The sequence below is a fragment of the Chionomys nivalis genome, chromosome 17 (genome assembly GCF_950005125.1).
Source record: "Chionomys nivalis chromosome 17, mChiNiv1.1, whole genome shotgun sequence".
NCBI classification, from domain to species: Eukaryota; Metazoa; Chordata; class Mammalia; order Rodentia; family Cricetidae; genus Chionomys; species Chionomys nivalis.
The window spans coordinates 59494898-59522233 of NC_080102.1; the positions used below are offsets into that span (position 1 = coordinate 59494898).

General features: G+C 46.7%; 1 pseudogene; it reads right to left on the minus strand.

Moving 5' to 3' along the window:
• Window positions 1-358: 358 nt before the first annotated feature.
• On the minus strand, window positions 359-27246 carry LOC130888448 (Y-box-binding protein 1-like; annotated as a pseudogene).
• Between the last annotated feature and the right edge of the window lie 90 nt (window positions 27247-27336).

The window sequence follows — 27336 nt, forward strand, 5'->3', positions numbered from 1 at the left end:
TCACGATGTCTTAAGAGTTTCCATAGTTGTGTTGTCTCTTCACAGCAATAGCCATGATTGGATGGCTCACTTACAGTTTCAGAGGATCAGTCTATTATGATCAGGAAGGGAAGCAAGACAGACATGATGTTCGCTACATCTTGATCAGAAGACATCAGGACAACTGTGACACTGAGTGAAGCTTCAGTAAAAGAGACCTGAAAGCCCGCCTCCACAGTGACACACTTCCTCCAACGAGGCCACACCTACTTCAACAAGTCCACGCCTCCCTTTGGGATTATGGGGCCAATTACACTCAAACCACCACACATGGACTCAGTAGACTTAAAACAGTGAAACAGAGATGGCAGAAATGTCATTACAGAACGTGGAGGGTAGAATCCAAAAACCTGGGGAGAGAAGAATATCAGAGAAGATTAAGGGTTCTCCAGTCCACCCCACACACACCCTAAATCATTCCTCCCAAGGGGATCTAGATGACGTTACCTTCACTGAGACACTAACAAATACACTAGCAATAGAAGCATTTGCCTGTTTGTTTTTGAGACAAGATCTTACTTTCTAGCCCAGGCTGGCCTCCAATTTACAACAAATCCTGGGCCACAGCTATGGCTCAGTTGTAACTCCAGAACCGGGGGATCAGGTGTCTTCCTTGAATCTCCTCTGGTGATTTACTCAAATGTACACATACATGCTCACACACTCACACACACCATATAAAACTTAAAAATATCTAAGTATGAAGAAGCAGATAAAGGCAAGCTCTCCTGAGTAAATTGGGAGCATGAGGACCTTGGGAGAGGGCTGAAGGGGAGGGGAGAGGAAGGGAGTGGAGCAGAGAAAAATGTAGAGCTCAATAAAAATCAATAAAATAAAATCCAAGTATGTTGGTAAATGCCTTTAATCCCAACACTCAGGAATCAGAGGCAGGTGGATCTCTATGAATTCAAGGCTATTCTGAGCTACATAGCAAGTACCAGCCCAACCAGGGCTACCTAGTGAGACCCTGCCTCAAATACACAAATACTTTTTAAAGTGCTGTGCTGATAGGAGTGGTGGCACACACCTCAAGCACTCAGGAGGAGGAGGTAGAGGATTGGGAGTTCAAGATATCTCCATTATGTAAAGTGTTTGAGGCCAGTCTGACCTGTGCAAGACTCAGCACAGAAAACAAATAGGTCTATCCAGATGGCTCATCACACAAAGCTGATGACAACTGAAGCTGGAACCCTGGTGCGCACATGGTGGGAAGGAGGAGAGAAATAACTCCCACAAGTTGACCTCTGACCCCGACAAGTATACTGAGCTCCCACAAGCTTGTACACACACACAAACAATAAGTAAATGTTAAACAAATAAAATTACTGTGCTCATACTTCTCTACATGCTTGGGAATGCAAATGGTGTCTCTGTGATACCATAGAAATGGGTGTCCTAGTTTTTAATAACAGGTTGTGATCCCAGCATCACAGCAGAGAGCTGGCAAGAACTGACCACTAGAGACAAGGTGAATGTGGTTGCTTTAAAAGGCGTATCCTCAGGATCATGAACAGACGAGCCATAGCTGGGCATGCTGATGTATGACTGTACTGTAAGTCCATGAGAGTCAGGAAGGAAGGTCAGGAGCTCCAGGCCAGCCTTAACTACATAGCAACTTTGCGACCAGCCTGGCCTATATAAAAGCCTGTCTCTAATAACACAACAGCAACACAACAACAAAACTTTGATCAAACCAAAGTAATTCCAGGTATAATGAGGTGGAGTCCTGTTGAGTCACTTTTGGATAGGATGTACCGTCTTTTATTCCCAAACCCAGAGCCTGTTGGAGGGAGGCTGCTTGTTGGTTCCTGGCTGTTTAGCTCCGAAATAATCACACAGAAACTGTATTAATTAAATCACTGCTTGGCCCATTAGCTCTAGCTTCTTATTGGCTAACTCTTACATATTAATTTAACCCATTTCTATTAATCCGTGTATCGCCACATGGCTGTGGCTTACCAGTTAAAGTTCTGGCATCTGTCTCCCGCAGGGCTACATGGCTTCTCTCTGACTCTGCCTCCTTTCTCCCAGCATTCAGTTTAGTTTTCCCCACCTTGCTCTGTTCCCCTATAGCTCTGCTATAGGCCCAAAGCAGTTCTTTTACTAACCAATGATATTCACAGCATACAGAGGGGAATCCCACATCAAGAGCCCCTTAAAAGGGGGATGGAGTTAGGTAGGGAACTCTAATTCTATTGGGAAGATGCCACTGGTATATATTGTAATTCTCCTCCTCATTTTACAAAGTACCTCAAGCTAGCTATCATGTGATTAGGAAGATATGGTGGTTTGAATGAGGATGGCCCCCAGAGACTCACATATTTGAATGTTTGGTTTCTAGTTGGTAAACTGTTTAGGAAGGATTAGGAGGTGTGGCCTTGTTGAGGAGGTGCATCACTGGGGGACGGGTCTAAGTTAACTCTTCCAGAACTAACGCAAGCCGGGCGGTGGTGGCGCACGCCTTTAATCCCAGCACTTGGGAGGCAGAGGCAGGCGGATCTCTGTGAGTTCGAGACCAGCCTGGTCTACAAGAGCTAGTTCCAGGATAGGCTCCAAAACCACAGAGAAACCCTGTCTCGAAAAACCAAAAAAAAAAAAAAAAAAAAAGAACTAAGGCCACCCCAGTGAGAATGGGAGGCTATCACAGAAGGGTTATTGGCTGCTAAAGGCAATGTTGGTTAATCCTACAACATCAGATAGAAGCCATCAGTATATCCTTGTGCCATTTCCATCTCTCCTGGTGCTTACTGAAACAGATAGATGACTTCAGAAGCTCATTTCGTCTCTCTGACCCATAGAAAGGAGACTATCATGGAAAAAGCAACAGAACTGCCCTACCTGAAACTCACCTTCTACTCTAAAAAAGTAAGTGATGCCACCAACCCAGACAGGAACAGAACAGGGATGGCCTTATCTGCTGTGCTCCTGATAAAATCAGCTCTCTAGCCTGCTAACTCACAATGTAAACCCAAGCAGACAAAGATTGCAAAGTTGGCTTTGCTGTGCTAATTGTTTTGTTTTTGAGGCAGGATAGTATCTCAAACTTGCTATGACACCAGCTTTCACCTCCAGAGTGCTGGGATTACAAATGTATGCCCAAATAGGCTTGGCCCCCAACTTCAGTTGTAACTGCTGTTCCAGATGTATCTACTTTCTGGAGCAGATCAAAGGTGTCCCCAAAACTTTAATTTTATTTATCTTTATGATAAAGTTTTGTCCATACCAGGTTGATCCTGAACTTACTATGTAGGTCAGATGACTTTTGGCTTCTAACACTCTTCCAAGTGCTACTAGATCAGTATCGGCTGCCATACCTGACTCCCAGAGACTCTTACAGGCTATTGGCAACACTCAGGAGGCTGGGATGCCTTTGGGGCTACACAGTGTGTTCTAAGAGTCTGCACTGTATAACAAGACACTGTTCACTATTGAAGAAACAAAAAATAAATAGGGTTGGGGAGATTGCTCAGTGGGTAAAAAGTCTTGCTGTGCTGGTAAGAGGACCTCAGTTTAAACCCCCAGAACCATGAAAAAGCCAGATGTAGAGACTGAAGAGATGGGTCAGTTGTCAAGAGTACTTACTGCTCTTGCAGAGAGCTCAGGTTAGGTTCATCTGGGCCATCCATTCCCATTGGAGATTTTTCAGGGGGTTTTCCTTGATCAAACTTTATTTTTCTTAACCCAGAATGAATCCACAGTCTCCTCATTTCCTGTAGAAACAAAATCAAAACCTTTTCTCCAAAGTAACATATCTTTTGACTTAAATTTTGAAGTCAAGGCATTTTCAAAATATATAGATTGAATTAATCCAGCAGCATTTATAATCAAATGTCTTTTAGCAGCTGTTGCTCCTTCCTCAGCAGGCAAACAATTCAAAGACAACACAATAACAGTATCCAGATTCTCTGTGTATTTTCCATCTTTACATGGCTTTTTAAAACTCTATTTCTTTTATTTTTATTTTGATTTTTTGATTTTTTGAGACAGGCTTTCTCTGTATAGCTTTGGCTGTCCTGGAACTCATTCTGTGGATCAGGCTGGCCTCAAACTCACAGAGATCCGCCTGCCTCTGCCTCCCAAGTGCTGGGATTAAAGGTGTGTTTCTCTGTTTCTTTTTTTTTTATTTAAAACCTTTATTAACAGGTGCTTGCAGTTTGTTTACTTTTTTTTGAAAAAAACAAGTTGTAAACTTTTTATTACAAATTAAAAATGAAGTTCTTTTCACTTTTTTTGTTTTGTTTTTAATATTTATTTATTATGTATACAATATTCTGTCTGTATGCCTGCAGGCCAGAAGAGGGCACCAGACCTCATTACAGATGGTTGTGAGCCACCATGTGGTTGCAGGAATTGAACTCAGGACCTTTGGAAGAGCAGGCAGTGCTCTTAACCTCTGAGACATCTCTCCAGCCCAAAAATGAAGTTCTTAAAAATCTTAACTTGACCAGGTATGAAACAATGTAAAAACCATTAAAGGTGTATTGAGAAACACCAGACCCCCCCCCCCCCCCCCCGAGACAGAGTTTCTCCGTAGCTTTTGGTTCCTGTTCTGGAACTAGCTCTTGTAGACCAGGCTGGCCTCAAACTCACAGAGATCCGCCTGCCTCTGCCTCCCGAGTGCTGGGATTAAAGGCGTGTGCCACCACCGCCCGGCTGACTTTTTTTTTTTTTTTAAAGAAAAAAAGCACATTTGTCATTACCAAAAAGAGACATCTTTACATAAAAATAATAAAAACCCCATGCTGCATAAATAATGCAGATAGTTCTAGTGTACCTGGTCAACGGGCAAAAAGCAAGCACTTAAGGGCTTCAGCTCCAATCTTTGTTCATTTCTTTTTTTTTTTTTTATTTATTCTGTATACAACATTCTGCCTCCATGTATGCCCGCATGCCAGAAGAGGGCGCCATATCTCATTACAGATGGTTGTGAGCCACCATGTGGTTGCTGGGAATTGAACTCAGACCTCTGGAAGAGCAGCCAGTGCTCTTAACCACTGAGCCATTTCTCCAGCCCCTCTTTGTTCATTTCTTTTTTTTTTTTTTTTTTAAGATTTTATTTATTTATTATGTATACAACATTCTGCCTCCATGGATGCCTGCAGGCCAGAGGACTCCAGATCTCATTACAGATGGTTGTGAGCCACCATGTGGTTGCTGGGAATTGAACTCAGGTCCTCCGGAAGAACAGTCACTGCTCTTAACCGCTGAGCCATCTCTCCAGCCCCTCTTTGTTCATTTCTTATTGCTGAAATTTCATATTTGTTTCTTCTTGTTGGATGACCAAACCGGATGGTGGTAGAGATGTTAAGCCCGCATTTACTCAGCCCCGACCTGCTCAGCCTCGGAGCGGACGAATTCTCAGCTGGTGGATCGGCTGCTTTTGTCTCTTTGCCATCTTGTGGTTTAGGGTTCTCTGGGCGTCTGCATAGGTAACTGAAGTTGTGGCGATGAAGAGGTGGCTGCTGACCTTGAGTCTCGTCTCCTTGATTTTCCTTGTCCTCTTCATTGCCGTCCTCTCTAGGCTGTCTTTGGCGAGGAGGGCCCCTGCAAAATCGTGGTCTGTAAACCCGGTACATATTCTGTCTCTCTTGTCTACCTTGCTCTCCCGCATCCTGTTTGTCAGCACCCTCCATCACTTCTCCTTGCACAGGAGGGTTGGAATACTGTGGTCGACGCCCATACGGTCTCCGCAAATAATACGGTGGGAACCTTAGTCTGCAATAGGGCTGGTGTTGTTGGGCTTGGCCTTCAGGAGCGCTTTCTGATCCCTCGTTCTTTTCCCCACTCTCACTATTCTGGTAATTCTGCTGGTAATTACGTGAAGGACCCCTGCGACTTGGATAGCGTCTTATAATGGTTACAGTCTGCTGCGTATTTACTGCCTTGAACTGGAACTCCACCAGGGCCTGTAATATTTGCTGCCTCCGCACCCTTTTCTCCTTCAATAACATCAAACTCCACAGTCGTCTGCGAAGGTACTTCCTGGGGTTATTCTTCTTTACGGCCGCCTGGTGTCATTCCTATTGATGAAACCGTATCCGTTCCTTACATTGAACCATTTTACTATTCCCAAAACCTTCGTTGTAGGTTGGGGCCCACTTGAAGGGTGGGGCCAAAAGGGTCATCATCTCCGCCCCTTCTGCCGATGCCCCCATGTTTGTGATGGGTGTGAACCATGACAAGTATGACAATTCCCTCAAGATTGTCAGCAACGCTTCCTGCACCACCAACTGCTTAGCCCCCTTGGCCAAGGTCATCCATGACAACTTTGGCATCGTGGAAGGACTCATGACCACAGTCCATGCCATCACGGCCACCCAGAAGACTGTGGATGGCCCCTCTGGGAAGCTCTGGCGAGACGGCCGTGGCGCTGCCCAGAACATCATCCCTGCGTCCACTGGCGCTGCCAAGGCTGTGGGCAAAGTCATCCCAGAGCTGAACAGGAAGCTCACGGGCATGGCCTTCCGTGTTCCTACCCCCAATGTGTCCGTCGTCGATCTGACATGCCGCCTGGAGAAAGCTGCCAAGTATGACGACATCAAGAAGGTGGTGAAGCAGGCATCCGAGGGCCCACTAAAGGGCATCCTGGGCTACACTGAGGACCAGGTTGTCTCCTGTGACTTTAACAGTGACTCCCACTCTTCCACCTTCGATGCTGGGGCTGGCATTGCTCTCAATGACAACTTTGCAAAGCTCATTTCCTGGTACGACAATGAATTTGGCTACAGCAACAGAGTGGTGGACCTCATGGCCTACATGGCCTCCAAGGAGTAAGAAGCCCACCCTGGACCACCCATCCCAGCAAGGACACAGCAAGAGAGAGGCCCTCGGCTGCTGAGCAGTCCCTGTCCTAACTCAACCCTTGACACTGAGCATCTCCCTCACAGTTTCCATCCCAGACCCCCAGAATAGCAGGAGGGGCTTAGAGAGCCCTACTCTCTTGAATACCATCAATAAAGTTCATTGCACCCCTAAAAAAAAAAAAAAAAAAAAAAAAAACCTTCGTTGTGATAACCTTCTTTTTTTTTTTTTTTTTTTTTTTTTTGGTTTTTTGAGACAGGGTTTCTCTGTGGTTTTGGAGCCTGTCCTGGAACTAGCTCTTGTAGACGAGGCTGGTCTCGAACTCACAAAGATCCGCCTGCCTCTGCCTCCCAAGTGCTGGGATTAAAGGCGTGCGCCACCACCGCCCGGCTGTGATAACCTTCTTGTCCTGGCCGGCGGGCGCTGCCGCTGTGAGGCCGCCCCGGGGCAACACTCCGCCACTCCCAGCGCCGCTGCCCCTGGAGCCAGGCTTAGTGTCGGTGGCGCTGAGGACAGCAGCGGGGGCGGTAGCGGGGGCGGCAGGCGGCTGCTGGGTCTGGGCCTTGCTGCTCACGGTTGCGGTGGTGGTGACTGGGGCCAGTTTCTGTCGCTAACACTGAGCCGCACCTCTGCTTGCCTCTAGCAAACAGAGCCCATCCGAGTAAATGTTGTTACCAAAAAGCTGTGCTTGCCTCTGTTCTTTTGTGTCTAGAATCCCTTCCCAAGCTCTCTCAGATTTTATGTGGATGCAGTCGCCAAATGTTGGGCACCATTTGTAGATGGAAGTTCCTGTCCCACCTGGTTCCACAGCCATTCAATCCCAAAGAAACATACAGAGGCTTATATTAATTATAAACTGTTTGACCTATTAGCTCAGGCTAATTCTTAACTAGCTCTTAAACTTAAATTTACCCATAATTCTCACCTATGTTTAGCCACATGACTTGATGTCACAATGAGGCATTCTCATCCTGTTTTCTGTGCATCTGGCTGGTGACTGCATCTCTGCCTTTTCTCTTCCCAGAATTCTGCTCACCCCGCCTATACTTCCTGCCTGGTTACTGGCCAATCAGTGTTTTATTAAACTAATATGAATGACAAATCTTGACAGTGTGCCAGAGAATTGTCCACAACAGCAGCCTGATCTACAGAGTGAGTTCCAGGACAGCCAGAGCTACACAGAGAAACCTTGTTTTCTTTTTTTTGGGGGGGGGGGGAATCTTTAGTGCTGGAGAGATGTCTCAGAGATTAAGGGCACTGGCTGCTCTTCCAGAGGACCTGGATTCAAATCCCAGCACCCACATAGCAGCTCACAACTGTCTGTAACTCTGGTTTCAGGGTATCTGACACTCTCACAAGTCAGACATACATGTAGGCAAAATACCAATGCACATAAAATAAAAATAAATCATTAAAAAAGGAACTATATACTCTGGCACCTACATTGATGGTAGCATGCTAACAGGGCCTAGATGTCTTGGCTAGATAAATAACATGCTAGAGGGGGAATAAGCCCTGGGAAAACTCAAAGACTTAAAGTCTAGTAAGATTCCGGAGTTCAGACGTGGAGAATACCAGCCAGCTCTGTATATTGTGGACTTTAGAATCCCTACCGCTAAGAAAGAAGTACAAGACAAAGAAAACCCTGCTGTGCACAGTTGACAAGAAACCAAAAAGACAGAGAGCTTTGACGTATGAGTTATAGCCAGTTCAGACCACAGTGCAGCAACCAGTAGGCCTCATGGCCCTTCCTTTCAACGTTTGTGGACTGGGAAGACTGGTAGATTGGTGACCAAGAGGTCTGGGAAATGGGGGCATGGATTGAAGTCTCAAATGAGGTCAAAATATCAGATTATGCTCTTGTATTATGAATGTTCACCAAGCGAGGTCTCCACGGGAGACAAAGAATTTAATAACCTGGGCATCAGATGTGCTGATCTGGTGTTATCAGCAAGCTCCTTGCTCAGCCACCTCTGGCTCTGCTCCCATGGGATGAACAGAGTAACCATGGTAACAAGGACGGAGACTACTACGTGTTTTTATCATGAGAGATACAGTGCTTTGTCCTCTCTGACCGAGATACTCTGGACTCAGATGACGCTCACTGTGTCCTTAGATGGCAAACACTGTGCTTGCCGTCATAGCTCTCGGATAGCCTTGCTTCTGGACAGTCTCACGGAGAATCCAGACAGAAGGAATCCAGATGCTCACTTTGATTACAGTCCTGTGAGTCACGGGTCAGGCTTCTGACCTACAGAACTGAAAGATGAAAAATCTGTTTTGCTTGAAGGTTGAGATGACTTGTCACAATGGTAGCAGGAAATGGAGGCCACTCAGCTCCAGTTGACGCAGACAATGTGCTTGTGGCTAAAGGAACAGAGGTAGAAACAGACTGAGGACCATGTATGAGGTAGTGCGCTGTGCAACAGGCAGACTAAAGTGGGGCTGGGAATGAATCTCTGTTGGATCCCAGCACAGCACAAACCTTGCGTGGTGGTTCACATTTGGAATCTGAGCACCCAGGAGGTGTTCAAGGTCATCCATACCTACATAGTAAATCTGAGGCCAGCCTGGGCTATAGAAGACTCCATCTAAACAAAGAAGTAAAAACCATTAACTGGGCATGGAGATGTACACTTGTAATTCCAGTATCTAGGATGAAAAGTCGGGAAGAATACTAGCCAGTTCAGGCCAGCCTGGGCTAATATAGTGAGTTCCGAGCCAGCCTAGGCTACATAGTGAGTTCCAGGTCAGTCAGAACTACACAGAAAAACCCCATCTCAAAAACAAACAAACACTAAAATTTCATGAAAGAACAAATATCTCTGAAGAAAGTAGCATAGGGCAAGGCTTTATGAAATTCCCATTCATAGCCAATTGTGGTGGCACACGCCTTTAAACCCAGCACTTGGGAAACAGAGTCAGGCGGATCTCCGTGAGTTCGAGGCCAGCCTGGTTTACTCATACTTGTGTTTTGGTTTTTGAGACAAGGTTACAGTAGCTGGACTTCAACTCTTGTTTGTTTGCTTTTTGTTTTTCAAGACAGGGTTTCTCTGTGTAGCCCTGACTGTCCTGGAACTAGCTCTGTAGACCAGGCTGGCCTCAAACTCACAGAGATCCGCCTGCCTCTGCCTCCTGAGTGCTGGGATTAAAGGTGTGCGCCACCACCGCCCGGCTTGTGCCTCCCATGTGCACACATCTGTAAACCACAACTGGCTACTGCTTGTTCATTTTTACATAAACATGAATCTCGGCTGAAGACGTAGCAATGAAGGGATCAGAGCATTTCAGCGGCTTCCAGAGCCAATCGGCACTGTGATTTTATACATCCGTGCTGACGACATTTCACAGACATATGACCACACACATATGCTTAATGTCATTGCATGAATTGTGAAATTTTTGTTCTAATTCCAAATCAAAATTTATCTAACAATTTTTTTATAAAACTCATGTCAGCAACTCAAATAGTAATTAAAAAAAATTTTTGGCTCTTTTGAGACAGGGTTTCTCTCTGTTGCCCTGGCTGTCCTGGAACTCATTCTGTAGTTCAGGCTGGCCCCCAACTCAGAGATCTGCCTACCTCTGCCCCCCTAGTGCTGGAATCAAAGGTGTGCACCACCATGCCCAGCTGAAGAACTTTTTTAAGATTTATTTATTTTTATGTGTATGATTTTCGTGTGTGTATGCATGGGCACCATGTGCATGCTATTTCCTGCGGAGGTCAGAAGAGAATGCTAGATCCCTTAGAACTGGAGTTACAGATGGTTGCAAGGCACATACTGGGAATTGAACCCAGGACCTCAGGAAGAGCAGTCAGTATTCTTAACCACTGAGCCATCTCTCCAGCCCTTCAAATAGCAATTTCAAAATTCTTGTATTCTGTTGGGTCTCAAACCCAGGTCTCAGACTTCCAAAACTCTAGAATTGACAGAGACATCTTGCTACCTGGACAGAAGTTGCTTACAATATACTTCCTGTTTTCTTAGTTAATATTGTATCTTCCTGGAGTCTTTAAAGAGTTGAAGATAGATAGTTATAGTTTTCCTTAATTATGATTAAGGATAAATTAGATACAAAACTTTAGACTCATGAAGATAGGATAGATGATAGAGTATTTTCCTTAATTTGCCAAATGTAAATGGACCAAATATTGTAACTGTAATTCTGCTTGATAACTGTTTTCTTGTATGTAATCTTGCTATGTTAAAGTTAAAACCTTCCTTTTAATTAGACAGAAAATGGGTAGTGACGTGGAAATTCCCTCTGGATGCTGTGAATAGTTTTATTGCTACTGGTTAATAAAGAAGCTGCTTTCGGCCACTGAATTAACAGAGTAAAGTCAGGTGGAAAATCTGAACAGAGACGGAGAGAGAGAGCAGGCTGAGTAGAGGAGACACCATGTAGCTGCTGATGGAGACAGACACCAGAGAACCTCACCAGTAAATCACAAGCCTCATGGCGATACATAGATTACTAGAAATGGGTTAATTCAAGATGGAAGAGTTAGCTAGAAATATACATAAGCTATTGACCAAAGAGTGTTGTAATTAATATGGTTTCTGTGTTATTATTCGGGTCTGGGCATCCAGGAGACAAACCAGCAGTCTCCACCTGCAGGAGAGTGCTTGCTTAGCATAAACTCTGGGTTCCATCCACAGCTCCACATAAAATATGCTGTGGTCTATGAATGTACTTCTAGCGTTCATGAAGCAGAGGCAAGGGGATCAGAAGTTCAAGATCGTTCTCAGTTGCAAAGCGATTTTGAAGCCAGTCTGCATATATCTGTCTCAAAACAAACAACAGCAAACCAAACCCCAGATTCACAATGCATGACTCAATTACATGCTGTCTACCAAAAAAAAAAAAAAAAATCACTTTTTTGTTTGTCTTTTGGTTTTTGAGACGGGGTTTCTCTGTGCTATCCTGGAAGTAATTCTGTAGACCAGGCTGGTCTCTAACTCATAGAGATCCGCCTGCCTCTGGCTCCCAAGTGCTGGAATTACAGGCATGCATTCCCACCGCCCACCAAAAATTCATATTTTAAATAGGGATACGTCATTGTAGTGAGGTATGTCTGTAATCCTAGCACTTGGGAGACCAAGCCAAGACAACTGTCAAGTTCAAGGCCTGCCTGTTCTATATAACAAGACCTTGTCTCAAGCAAACAAAAATAAACAATAAGTAACTAAGGTAAAAACAGAGAAATGTGGGGGGGGGTCAATGAAGCAAACAACAACAACAACAACAAAAAACTAGTTTTCCATGCTGGATACTGAACTCAGGGTCTTGGGAATGCAAACCAAGCAATTCTACCACAGAACTTCACCCCATCCTTAAAAAAGAACTACTTACTTTGAAAATACCAAGAAAATTGACAATAAGACTGGCAAATTTAAAGAGAGAGGAGACAAGCAATCCAAAGCAGCAAATAAAATGGGATTTTGCTTTTCTGAGGCAAGGTCTCATGTAGCCCAGGCTAGCCTACAACTCACTAAGTGACCTTGAATTGCGGGGCTCCAGATGCTCCTGCTTCTGTCTCCCAGAGTGCTAGGACTATAGGCAGATACCTGCTATGCACACGGCCTAAACAATTTTTTAGATATAGATTCCAAGATTACTCTAAACGTTGGCAATGTAAATGAGCTGGGAGAGCTGACACAGTTAGGAAAGGTGGAAGGATCACTGAGACACTTTACAATGTGAAGTCATTGTATAGAAACTCAAACTGCATGTCGTCCTGACAGAAGGACAACAGATACCAGACACCTCCACCAACAGAACACTGTGAGGAGCCCAGAAAACACACTCACACAAAGATACCCAACTTACTTTTGCTTTGAGAGAATCTTATGTTGCCCAGGCTGGCCTCAAACTTGCCCTCCCCCCAACTCGGCCTCTGCAGTGCTGGGTCACACACACCTGTCTTTGCTCAGCTCGTTTTTGACCAAGGTGTTGATGTAATTCAACAGAAATAGTATGGCCTCTTAAACAAATGGTGCTAAAGAAGCTGGAGGTATGCAGGCAATGGACGATGGTCCTGATCCTTCCCACAACCTCATACAAACATTGACTCAAAATTGATCACAAATTTAAGTTAAAAAAAAACCAACAAATAAACAAAAAGAAAAACAAAATGTAAATCTATAGGACTTTTAGGGGAAAATAAAATAGGAGAAAAATCTTTGGGAATCTCCAGTCAGGCAGAGTTCTTAGACCAGTCATAGCATAACCTCATAGAAACAAAACTTGGTAAGTTACTTAAATTAAAAACATTAAAAATAGCCTGGTACTCCAAGGCTGAGGCAGAGGCTCAAACATCCAAGGTTACTGAATGAGTTAAAGGACAACCTATACAATTTAGTGAGACCTGCCTCAAAAAAATACAAAAATGACAAGGGATATGGCTCAGTGATAGAAAGCTTGGTTAGATTTGTGGGGCTCTGGGTTCAGTCTCTGGTGTAACAGAAGGGAAGAGGGGAGGAGGGAATGAAGAGGGTCGCAGAGGGAATGCAAGTGTGGGTGTGAGCACGCCACAAGCGTGGGTGTGAGCACGCCACAAGCGTGGGTGTGAGCATGCCACAAGTGTGGGTGTGAGCAGGCTACAAGCGTGGGTGTGAGCAGGTCACAAGCATGGGTGTGAGTAGGCCACAAACATGGGTGTGAGCATGCCACAAGTGTGGGTGTGAGCAGGCTACAAGCATGGGTGTGAGCAGGTCACAAGCATGGGTGCGAGTGCACCACAGTGTGGGTGTGAGCAGGCCACATGCATGAGTATGAACAGGCCACAAACGTGGGTGTGAGCAGGCCACAAGCATGGGTGTGAGCATACCACAAGCATGGGTGTGAGCATGCCACAAGCGTGGGTGTGAGTGTGCCACAAGCATGGGTTTGAGCAGGCTACAAACGTGGGTGTGAGCAGGCCACAGAAGGGGAGAGCAGGTTTGCAAACCTTCCAAGGATAACAACTATCTAGAACTCATGCAGGACTCCAAAACTCAGCAGCGAAATCATCCAACTAGAAAGTTGACGAAGCGTAAAATCTGTCTTTGTTAGGGTTTCTGCTGCTTTGATAAACACCGTGACCCAAAGTAACCTGGGGACTCACGGTTCCATACAACAGTCAAAAGCAGTGAGGACAGGAACTCAAGCAGGGCAGGAGCCTAAGGCAGGGGCTGATGCAGAGACCATGGAAGGGAGCTGCTTACTGGGTGGCTGCCCTTGGCTTGCTTAGTCTGCTTTCTTATAGACCCAGAGTCACCAGCCAGGGGTGGCATCACCCACAATGACTGGACCCCACCTTCATTGATCACTAATTAAGAAATTCCTTACAGCCCGATCTTAGAAAGACATTTTCTGCATCGAGACTCCCTCCTCTGTTTTCTCCAGCTTGTATCAAGTTGACTTAAAGCTTGCCAGTCCAGCTGGCCCTATGTCAGCCTGACACACACATCACTTTTCCATTAGAACCTTTCCTTTCTCACTTACCCCCAAGATGGAGTATTAATATTACTATCACAATATAAGACGTAAATAGCTTTTAAAATCCCAGTTCTTACAAATTCAAACGCATCAAAACTTCAGTCTCTTTAAAATATCCACTCTTGGGGCTAAAGAGATGGATTAGTGGTTAAGAGCACTGGTTGCTCTTCCAGAGGACCCAGGAATTCTCAGCACCTACAAGACAGCTAATAATGGTCTGTAACTCCAGTTCCAGGGGATCTGGGCTCTGTATGCACTGCATGCACACACTACAAGGCAAACATGCAGGCAAAACACCTCCACATAAAATAAAAATAATAACTTAAAATATTCAATCTTTTAAAAAATCCAAACTCTCTTATAAACACTCAAAGTCTCAAAGTCTTTTTAGATGTGGGTTTCTGTAAAAATAAAAATTAATTAAATACTTTCTTCAAGAGAGGAGACCCAGAGCAAAGTCACAATCTGAACAAAGCAAACTAAACTCCAACACGTACAGTTGTCTGGGATTCACGCGCTGTCTTCTAGCCTCCTCCAAAGGACTTGGGCCACTTCTCTGGCTCTGCTCCCGGCTGCACACACAGCTTGTCTTCTAGGCTCCGGCTGGCTCCCTCCATCCCTGCCGCTGTTTTTCGGGGTCCTCCCACGGCACTGGCATCTCCAAAATTGCTGGGTTCCCTGGCCGCAACTGAGCTGCTCTGCCACCAACAGCCTCCTGGGCTCTCTTCAGGAACTCCGGCCCTGCCAGATAGTGCCAAACCCCAGCTGCTCTCCAATGCCCCCTTTACACCTTCAAAACCAACGCTGGCAGGGTGACTCTTACAGTACCAAGTTCAGCTGCCAGCACGAAGTACCACCTCAGTCCCTTCTGGAACGCAGCTTCTGCGCGCTGACTCTGAGTGATTTCGGTCCCTTCTTAATCACCACTAACGTCTTAGCTCCAGCTAACCTGCATCAATTGTCCCAGTAATACAAAGGTTACACTTCACTGGTGCTGGTCTCTTGTTTTTTTTTTTTTTTGTTGTTTGTTTTGTTTTTTTTTTTTTTTTTGGTTTTTCAAGACAGGGTTTCTCTGTGGTTTTGGAGCCTGTCCTGGAACTAGCTCTGTAGACCAGGCTGGTCTCGAACTCACAGAGATCCGCCTGCCTCTGCCTCCCAAGTGCTGGGATTAAAGGCGTGCGCCACCACCGTCCGGCTGCTGGTCTCTTGTTAATCATGGCCAACTCTTCAGCCCCAGCTGACCAGAAGGACAGACTAAATTTAAAATAGCGAACAGTCCTGTTCGAGTCTTTAAACCTTCTGAAACCCCACCAGCCCGGCCCTGTCCGCACTGCTCCACACCTGCCACCTTCCAGGCTCCCACAGGTCAGCTCTTTGAGCTCTTAACACTCAATGGCTTTTCTAACCCAAAGTTCTCCCACAACGAAGTCCTCTGAAAACCTGGTCAGACCTGTCACAGCCATGCCCTACAACCCCAGTACCGATTTGTCCTAATCAGGGCCACTACTGCTGCAATGAAACACCATGAAAAAAGCAACTTGAGGAGGAGAGAGTTGATTTCACTCACAGTCCATCATCAAAAGCAGTAGTCTGCAACTTCAGTTCCGGGGAATCCAGTGCTCTCTTCTGCCTTCCGACATACGCACGGGTAAAAAACACATACGTAGAAAATAAAAATTTAAAAAATAAAGAAACAGCAAATTCTGGAGAAAATGTGGAAAGACTGAATCCCTTATAACATCACAGTTCAGATGTAAAGTGGCCCAGTCATTGTGGGAAATGACTTGGCAGCTCCTTCAAAACCAGATATACAACACAACAGTTGTATTTCTGGGCATTTATCCTAGACAAACAAAAACATTCTCTCTCTCTCTCTCTCTCTCTCTCTCTCTCTCTCTCTCTCTCTCTCACACACACACACACATACACACACATGCACGCACACATACACACATATGCACACACATATATACACACATACACACACATGCACACACACATACACACATACATACACATATACACACACATATATACACACACATACGCACATACATACACACAATACACACACGTACACATACACACACATACACACACATATATATACACACACATACACACGCACACACACAAACCCTCTACAAGAGTAACAGCTTTACTCCAAGTAAACACCAGAGCGAATCCACATGTCCCCCAATGGGCAAATAGTTAAACAAACTGGATCCATCCATTCTGTGAAATACTCAACAATGAAAAGAAATGAACTATTGATATATGCGAGAGCCTGGGTAAACCTCGAGAGAATTAGCTGATTGAAAAAAAGCCAGCTTCCAAAGTCTGCATGCTGCATTTAGGTAACAGTCTTGAAATGGAAACAAATAATTGGTCACCGCCAGGAGACAGGGTCAGAAAAGTGTGTGCCCTTCCTTATACAGGGCCAACAGTGAGGTCCTTGTGGTAATGGGAGTGTTTGGGTCTTTTGTTCTTTTTGAGACAGGGTCTCACTGTGTTGCCTTGGAACTGGGTGTGTAAACCAATGCTGGCCTTGAACTCAGAGATCCACCTGCCTCTGCCTACTAAGTGCTGAGATTATCGATATGTTCTGCCACACCTGGCCTGAATGTTGAAATCCTTATCCATGTCAATAGCCTGCGATATTGTATTGTAATTTTCCAGGATGCTAGCACCAGAGAAGGAGAGTTAAAAGCACTTGCTCTTAACTTGTGTTAAGACCTGAATTAGATTCCCAGCACTTCAGGTGGCTCACAATTGCCTGTAACTTCAGCTCCAGAGGATGTGAGGCCCTCTTGACCTCCATGGACACACACAGATAAAATGTAATTTAAAATTTTAATAATAAAATTCAAACTTAAAAAATGAAAGTGTATAAATATTTTCTGTTCATACTGTACCCCCAGCTTCAGATTCTCAAACTCACAGCCCTTGCCAAACTAAAACAGAATTTGCTTTTGAGACTGGATATCTGGTTGCCTAGGCTGGCCTTGAACTGGCTATATAGCCATAATGACCCAGAACCTATCCTCCTTGCTCCACATGCCTGGCGTGGGGGCGAAGGAGATTTTCAGTAATATGTCATAAGATTGATTTTTTTTTTTTAAATAATCCTTACATGAGCACACACTTCTACAATTTTTTTGTTCCTTTTGGGAATCGTGGAAAAGAGTTAGCACGATCTTTCCTTGGGAAATTGGAGTGGGGTCGTGTGGGCTCAGGGACTCGCCATAAATGTTCGAGTACAAGAGCTATCTGGAGAGTCTTCCAGTTAGGGGCTTCCGGGAAGCCAAGGAGGCTCAGAACCTGTATTGGGAGCTTCAGAGCTTCAGTAGCCTCAAGAGAAACCTGGGACCTCGGGTAGCTGAGCAGCGGCCTCCTTGGGACCCAGGGATGGAGCGTCCGGGCGCCACCTGCTGACGCCGGAGCAGCTCAGCTCAGCAGCGGGTCCACGGTGCACACAGTTGCTAAGGTCCGAGGATTTTAAAAGAGGTCACGGGCAGGGACGCGGCTTCCCCACGCGGTTTGCTGGGGTAGCGGTCGGGAGGGCGGGTGGCGCAGAGCCCGGGTTGCTTCTTTTTTTTTTTTTTTTTCTTTTTCGAGACAGGGTTTCTCTGTGGTTTTGGAGCCTGTCCTGGAACTAGCTCTTGTAGATCAGGCTGGTCTCGAACTCACAGAGATCTGCCTGCCTCTGCCTCCCAAGTGCTGGGATTAAAGGCGTGGGCCACCACCGCCCGGCTCCCTGGCTGCTTCTTAAGCAAGGTGACCTTCCAGCCCCACTGCCTCACTCCAGTAGAGTCAAGCTCAGCTTGCGCTCAGCGCCCCCTCCTATCCTGCTTTAGTCTTGGCAGTGGCCAGCCAAGGTTGAGGCTAGTGAGAGGTTCCATCTGATCAGGCCATGGTGACAATGAATTTTTGTATACATCATCCTCACACGTGATTCCATCTAGCATACTGGCAACAGGAAGTTGTCATTAATATGTGCCAAATTAACGGATGAATGGTTCGAGTTTGGCCTCTCCGAGTATACACCCTCTTTCTGGCCTTCCACAAAGAAGGTATATATTCGTCCTCAATAGGAAGTTCATTTTAGTGCAGGCCCCGTTGGACACTGTAATTTCCATAAAAACGACATTTCCTGCGGGGCAGTGGGGGCGCACGCTTTAATCCCAGCACTCAGGAGGCAGAGGCAGGTGATCTCTGTGAGTTCGAGGCCAGCCTGGTCGGTCTACAAGAGGTAGTTCCAGGACAGGCTCTAAAACTACAGCGAAACCCTGTCTCGAAAAAAACCAACCAACCAACGAAACAAACAAACAAAAAAGACGCCTCCTGGTCTGTAGGAAGCCTCCAACGAGGTTCCCACTAGAGCGGAGCAGAGTTCCCTCCCCAGAGATTTCTTTTACAAGGGGTGTCAAAATCAAATCTAACCCATGTGGAAGAAGCCCCAAGCATGTCCCAGGAGTTAGCGCCCCTTTCTGGCACCTGTGTGGGGACAAGTTCCTTGCAGGCCTGCGTGAGCCAGGAGAGCACACTGTGCCCTGGAGCAGAGAGATTAGAACTGCAGAACTCCCGGGTCCCAGGTGGGCTGTTCTGCTGAAGGCCTGGTGAGGACCAGCTGATGTAGCTGGTTCTGCAGCTGAGGACGCCTCAGGTGGATCACCTGATGACAGAGCACAGTGCGTTGCTCTAGGCCTACAGACCCCTGCCAGGCTGACAGCCTTCTCCCCTGGCCCACTTTCTGAAGGCCTAAAGATCTCCCAGCCCTTCCCACACACTTCCGCAGCTGAGGCCTTTCAGCGCCTCTGCTAGAGATAAATGATTTATACTCAAGGCCATACTAAAGGGCTAGGCAGCCCAGGTAGGTGAGCGAGGGAAAGGCAGAGCCATAGAAACCACCAGGTATAGAGAGTAACCCTGTGGTACAAGGGGGTTCCCCCCACCCCTTTAGCTCCCTTCCCCGACATCTTACACACTTTTCCCCACCTTCTCCTCCTGAACACTACTCCTCCCCGCAGGAAGCATCCCCTGTCCAGCCCCATTTATGTGCTCCTAAAACAGTGTTTTGGTTTGGTTTTCCTTTATCTCCTTTTTAAAGCAGAATTTTTTCCAAACTGATGAGCATACCAAAAGAGTAGGCTGTATGTGCATGCTTTTGTGGGCCAGCAGGACGGCTCAGTAGGTAAAGGCGCATGCTAAAGTATGTTTTCCAGGGCCTGGGAACTTGGCTCAGCTGGTCAAGTACTTGCCACACAAGCACACAGTCCTGAGTTTGATCCCGGATCCTATGTAAGAAGCCAGCACGGTAGCACCCGCTTGTAATTCCAGCACTGCAGACAGAGACAAGTAAATCTCTGGGGCTTCCTACCTGGTCAGCCCACAATTCAGTCAGCTCCAGGCCAGTGAGACCCTGTCTCAAAAATGACAAGATAAATGGGACTGTAAAGATGGCTCTGGGCCTAGAGCACTTGCTGCCCTTGCAGAGGGCCCAGGCTTTAGTTCCATCCATAACTCCAGGTCCAGGGGATCTGACACCCTCTTCTGACCTCCATGTGCTACATATAACATACATGCATGCAAAACATCCATACACACAAAATAAAATAAGAAAATCTTAAAAAGAGAGGGTGGATCCTGGGGAACAAAGTTTGAGATTGACCTCTGACCTCCAAACAACATGCACACACATGGAAAAAATGAAATAAAAATTATGTTTTCAGTAAAAAAGCATATGATAAAGTAAGATATACCAGAATACATCCTGTATGACAAAATAAATATTGTTATTCCGTTCTATGAAAAGACACATAGATGTGTATTATACATACATATACGTGTGAGTGTTTGCCTGCATATGTATCTGCATCGCATGAGCATCTGGCTCCCGACAAAGGTCAGAAGAGGGGGTCAGCTCCCCTGAAGCTGGAGTTCCAGATGATTATAAACCACTGTGTGGACGCTAGGAGCCAAACCCAAGTCCTCTACAAAAACAAGTGCTCTTAACCATGGCACTATCTCTCCAGCCCCACGTATGTGTATTCTAATTTTAAAACATTTAGACTCCGCAATGAAGGGTGGAAGTGCAGCTCCGTGGTAGACTTGTGTTCACGGTCCTGGGTTCCACCCGACCGTGGCAGGGCAGTGCTGTGGGGCAGCCATCTGAGTTTGTTAGGTCTAATCTGAATCAGGGCACTTGGCCCATCTACCAAACCTGTTCTTCCTCTCCCTCCTAGGCGTCACACACACACAGACACACACACAGACACACACATACACAGAGACACACACAGACACACATATACACACAGACACACACAAACACACACACATACACATATATACACACACACAGACACACACATACACACACACACACCGCCTCCACTGGAAACTTCCGTATGAATGGATTTTGTGTTGTTCCACAGTCACTAACCATATATGGCTTACACTGAGGCTTACGACCGAGGGGACGATTTTAGAATGTCATTTGCTCTAAATTTTAACATGCACGTCAGTAGCTAGGAGCTGATAATCACTATGTTAAGTAATGCAGTGCTGCTCCGGGTTGTGAGCTTCCGTGAGCAGAGATGGGCTTGCTCAGGGTTGTGAGCTCCCGTGAGCAGAGATGGGCTTGCTCAGGGTTGTGAGCTCCCGTGAGCAGAGATGGGCTTGCTCAGGGTTGTGAGCTCCTGTGAGCAGAGATGGGCTTGCTCAGTGCCACACGCTCGACTTCGCTTCATTCCCAACTGTGTTAAGTCACCAACAAGCAGTAGGATTTTAGTATTTTAGTTTTGAGTGGTTTTGGTTCTTTTGGTTGTGTCTTAACTCTTTTGAGACTGTGTTTCTCTGTGTAGACCAGGCCAGCCTTGAACTTGTGATGGTCTTCCTGCCCTATTGCTCCTCAATTGCTAGGATTACAAGCGTCTAAAAAAAATTGTAAAAGGCAGCCCTGGCCCGTAGAGTCTGCCAGTTTCTACAGTACAAGTATTCCGTGGCTGATTCAAGCTCTTTTGCCTTAATTACTGCAAGTGAAATTTCTGCTTTTGCCAGTCTTCCCCTGCCAACTTTGCTTTTGTGGATGAGTATATGAATAGTGAGGCTGCCTGCCTGCTGCGACGGGGCTCAGCAGCTAAACAGCCAAGGAAAACAGGCAGAACAAAAGCAGAGGCTTGTTTAGATGTTGATCAGGGATGCTGGTACATGCTTGCATGCCAGCGGGCAGGAGGCAGAGGCAGGAAGCCTCACCCAGGAATTTGAGGTCAGCCTGGTATATACAGCAAGTTTCAGACCAGCCAAGGCTATACAGCGAGACCCACCCCTATCCCCTAAACAAGATTTAAACATCAATAGTCTTCTAACTTTGGTTTGTTGTTGTTGTTTGTGTTTTAAGTTTAAAAGGAAGACTGTTTTACTGCTTTTAAAATTTTTTATTTATTTCATGCTCAATTTGAGCCCAACCTGATCTATGAGTTCAAGGACAACCTGGGATACATAGAGACTGTGTCTCAAAACCACAAATTTTGTGTGCTTGTTTGTGTGGAATGAAAGCCAACCACAGTGTGTCAGAGTTGGTTCTTTTTCTTTCTTTTTTTTTTCCCCCTTTTGATTTTTCTAGACAGGATTTCTCTGTGTAACCCTGGCTATCTGGAACTCACTTTGTAGACCAGGCTAAACTCTATAGACAGAGACCCTCCTGCCTCTGCCTCCGAGGGCTGGGACTAAAGGCGTGCGCCACCACTCCACTTGTTTCTTTTCTCCCACCAGGCAGGTTGCAGAGGTTGAGCCACGGGGGGAACTTTACTGTTGGTGTCATCTCTTCTATCTTTGTTTTGCTTTGTTCTTTCATTTTATTTTATTTATTTTATTTTATTTTTTATATGTATGGGTAAGTTTTGCCTTCGTGTATGCCTGTGAGCCATATGCATGAAGCACCCACCAAAGGCAAAGGTGCCATTGGATCACTTGCAATTGAAGTAACAGACAGTTGTGAGCTGCCATGTAGAAATTAAACCTGGGTCCTCTGGAAAAGCAGCTAGCATTCTTACCACTGAGCCAGCTCTCCAGACCTTTGTTTTGGTTTTTCGAGACAGGGTTTCTCTGTGTCACCCTGTAGACCAGCCTGGCCTCAAACTCAGAGATCCCCTTGTCTCTGCCTCCCAAGTGCTGGGACTAAAGGTGTGTGCCGCTGTGCCTGGCTTGCTTTGTTTTGGTCTCTGAGACAGAGTCTCACTGTATAGACCAGTCTGGCTTTGAGCTTGCACCAGTCCCCCTGCCTCTGCCTTCTCAGTGATGAAGTTAAGCGTGTGTTCCAAACGCCCAGCTCCTTCCCACATCCGCCACTCCTCTGTGTCCCAACAAGCAGAACCTGGTGGGAGAAGGTTTGAGTTTCCTCAAGCTGTAACACCCTCCTTTTATATACCTCAGCTTGCAGAACCCCCGAAAGCCTGGTAACAGGTCTCAGCCTCTGTCACTGCAACCAGAAAAAAAGATCCTTGTATTATGAAAGCTACTGAGAGAACATTAAAGCCTAAACAGGTATGCGGGGCACAGTGACTCCTGCCTACAATCCAAGCACTTAGGAGATGGAGTGGTTTTCTACGTATGGCTATCCCCTGGTGTTTCTCAGTCATCAAATAGTCTTTTAATTGCTCCAAACATAAATCTTGTGGTCTTCTATTGGCTCAATACAAACATTTATAGGCCCCAGGCACCACTTAACATCTCTCCTTTGCTCCTGAGATCATGTCCACATTCTCTACTTGTTCAAGGAAGGAAAAGCTGGTGTCTAGCAGAGGAACAGCTTGGCCCCAGTGTCAGCCCCTGGGTTTCAGCCCTCATTCAAATCAGAGCCTTCAACCAAAAGCTCAAGCAACAAAACACAGGGCAAAAATACAACAAAGTCTATAGGTTTAATTCACAGCCAAGAGCCAGCCCAGCAGCAAAGGCTGCACGGGGATGCTCAGGGGAAGATGGCGCTCATGATTTATGGTAGAAGGGGAACCTGAGGTACTTCAGCAAGGACAGAGGTGCATGCTCCAGGTGAAAACAAAGGGAACAGAACTCTCGATATGGAACCGTTTGTCTGGTACATCACAGCTTCTCAATAAATACAAGTTCACTGGCTTTGCTCAGAGGTATGAGTAGGGTCCCAGAAACTAAATCCTTGCTCTTGGCTGCAGCAGTAGCAAGAGATCAGGGCAGGCAAATGCCAAGCCCCAGGCAGTACATCACCAGGCAGATAACCTTGAGCTAGCAGGAGCAGCCAGTCGTGCAGGGGGGCCAAGCTGAGCCAAGAGCACTAACAAAAGGGTCTTGTCCCTGCAACCATTATCAGGGAATATTAACCTTCCAGCTGCACAGGCCTGGCCCTGGACAAGGGATAGCATCTGCCTGAAGAATGTGGCTCTGCCCAGGTGAGCTCTCAGAGCCCTGCTGCCCATGAGGTATCTTCAGAACCAGTCACAGGGCACTCTTGAGGCCTTTGAAGCCTGTCTTTTGGTTGGTCAATCCAACTCTGATCAAATGAAGGCTTCCTGATTTTTTCTGGAGTCAGCTCTCATCTACCTCATTTCTGGCATTTATCACCCATCCCAGGTCTTCCTAGCAAGTTCTCCAGCCATTCAAGCCCCTTTTAAGGAATACCAAACCATCTTTAAACAGCACAGTAAACTTAGAGACACAGCTCAGAGTGTGTTTGCCCAGCATGCAGGAGGCTCTAGGTTCTTTCTGCCGCACAACACGGAGGGTATCACACTATTATCCAAGCTCTTTTTGGAAGATTTATTCTAGTTTTTAATTACGTGTATAAGTGTGTGTCTGTGTGTGTGAATTGAACATGACTAGAGTTCTCCGCAGAGACCATAAGAGGAGATTGGGCTCCCTGGAGTGCAGCTGTAGTCGTTGTAGGCCACCAGATGTGGATGTTAGGAACCAAACTCTGGTCCCCTGAAGAGCAGGAAGATTTCTTAACCGCAGAGCCATCCCTCCAGCCCTTATTCTGTCTCTTAAGCAAACATTACAAGTTCCAGAAAGCTCGTGGTGACTCACATGTAAGAGCTGTCATTGTGACTACAGTTGCGCACGTCCTGTGTCTTACAGACTTCCGTGTGTCTAATCACAGAAATATTAAGTGTGGCTAATTCTGTGATCCCGAGTGTCACCTCAAAGCTTACTATGGTGTTTTATTATTAAATGTTAATATATCACATGTCCTTTCTAAAACCAAGACAATTCTGACTTCACAGTATCAGCTTGGCTCCAGGGCTCCTCTGAGGATCGGCGGACGTGTAACCAAGATCCAGGCTTACGTTTAGAGTCTAGGATCTTACATGCCTTCTGGGCCTGGAGATTCTCAGAGCTGAAGAGGAGAAGAATGACGGCAGAGAAAGACGAGGGTGGGGACCTGGACCGCACAGGACAGGGGCCGTCTGCAGCTGGCACACAGGCACAGAGTTGCCAGTGTCTGTATGCTCTCACCAGCATGCCCAAGAGCAGACCCTTGCTCAGCAGCCTTGGCCTTGCCTAGCTCTTGCTGTAGCCACACCCGGAGCACCACGCACCGCCCCAGTGGAGCTTCCTAGCTTTTGAAGGACACCCCCACCCCCAGCACCCGTGCAGATGACAGAATTACACGTGGTGCACACTTCACCCAGGGAGTGATTCCTGACCGTGTGTGAGGCCCACGAGTGAGATAGCACCTGTGCGCGGTGGGCAACTTGACTGACAGCCTCAAGGAGCTCAAAGAAGACAGCAGGGTGTGCACAGATAAATACAAGCAAATCAGACCAGGGAGACTAGAGCAGTTTCTGGGGAGAGGCTGACCTGGGGGGAAACATTTTGGGCAAAAAGAAAAGTGCTCTGGGCCACAGTAGGAGGACTAGGTCCAGGTCAGGCAGCTTTATTAGACAAGTGGAACAAGATCTCTCTCTCTCTCTCTCTCTCTCTCTCTCTCTCTCTCTCTCACACACACACACACACACACACACACACACAAGCACACGACTCTTTGCTCATTTGGGTCCCTAACACAAGCTCTCCTTCCCCTTTCCTATAGGCAAAGCCCTATGGAGGAGGTGCAGCCTTGCTTTCTGAGTGCCTCTGGAAACCCCAGGCAGACTTGCCCACAGGACACACCAGGAGGCTGGGTATCAACTCTGCTCTGTCACCGGAGAAAGGGTTGTGCCCAGCGTTACAGAGTTGGAGGGTCACTGGGAAGAGGAAGGGGAGAGGCTTCCTGTAGGTGGTGGGCAACAGGCCAGTAGGCAAGTACAACAGAGGCGGCGGGGGGGGGGGGGGGGGGCAAGGCCAGGTGCCATGGAAGCTCCCAAAGTCATCTGGCTGGGTCCAGCAGAACTTCCTTTCCAGGACTAAAGTGGGTGCCATTTTAGAGGGGGCAGATGTTATGAAGGGGAAATGTGGAAATGTTGGTTTAAAAATATAGAATTTCCTCTCTCCACATTTAGAAGCATGATACACATAATTATATAAGCAGGTGTCTGTGCCGGCAAAATAGCTCAGTGAATAAAAGTGCTAGCCACCTCTGAGCGGTGGTGGTGCATGCTTTTAACCCTAGCACTTGGGAGGCAGAGGCAGGAGGATCTCTGTGAGTTTGAGGCCAGAATGATCTACAGGGCAAGTTCCAGAACAGGCTCCCAAACTACACAGAAAATCCTGTCTCGAAAAACCAAAAATAAAAAATAAAAAGTTCTTGCCACCAAGCTGGTGGCCTGAGTTCAGTTCCTAGAACCCACATGGTGGAAGGTGAGTGCTGTCTCCTGAAAAGTTTCTGGTCACTTCCATGTGCACACCCTGGCTCCCCACCCTCCCACCACCGTTAAATGAATAAATAATGGGAAACACTTGTGGTTCATGAGCCACAGACCAAATAACAAGCCCCAAAACTGCGTGCCCTGTAGGTAAGTGTATTTATGCCTTCTTTGTGTTGTGAGTACCCCCTCCTTCAATGTGCCCCACGTCACACCCATGTGAACCGACCCTGAGGCATCCCTCACCACTCCAGTCCTGTCGAGAAGAAGAACCTGGGCATGTGGGAGGTGGATAAAGGTCCTGCCACTGCCCTGAGACAGATGGGAGGACTCCAGTAGTTAGACTCGATTTTATCTCCATTCCTGAAACAGTGGCAACAAACAGCCCAGGCCCAGCTCCTGGAGCCATCTCTCTCTCAACAGTCACAGAAATGACCGTGAGAAACATTGCAGCCGTCCCTGCGCCCGTCTCCAGAGCCTTTGTTCCCTTGTACCCTTCTGCCTTCAGGCCAGCATGGGCCTACACTCCTGGGTGCCTCTCCCTAGAACCTCACTTCTGTGATTTGGGGTCAAAATTAGTGAGGCCATGGTGGTCTGAGGGCCAATCACGTGACAGAAAAGCAGCACTGGGAGCCTCCGAGACTTGGGATGTCCCCACAGGCCAGGCCAGCATCCTCTTTGCTCAAATGGCGACCGTCCAGCTTTTGTGCTCTCTGCTCCCACCAGCCTTGAACAGGTTGGGGTGAGTACGCAGGAGCCCGCAGCACCGAGACAAGACAACCCGTGCCCGGAAGGTGCCAAATCCTCCAGCCCAGAACAGTTCACTTTGTCCTGTGTTCTCTGGGAGGCAGGAAGGGCTTTAGGACCCAGCTCCAGTATGGAAGTGTGAACAAGTGGCTGAGGCTAGTCCCGTGACTGAGAGGAGGAGGGAGTATCTCATCCTGGTCCTCACGCAAGGCGCCTCAAAGCTGTGGTGGGCAGTGATGACCACTGAGAGCAAGGAGCGGGAAGATCAGTGTATGACCTTTCACCTCTGCCCTATGCTGATTAAAGTCCACAATGTGCTCCTAGGGTTATCTTTAAACCCCCCCCCCCCCCCCCCGCACCTTCTGTCTCCACTCCCTTCCAGCTCTGTAAACATCTTCATAGCTTCGCATAGTTAAAAACATAAAAGCTAATCTTATCCCCACATTCCATCTCCCCTGCCCCCATTTTTGGCTCCTTCCGTAATTCTCCC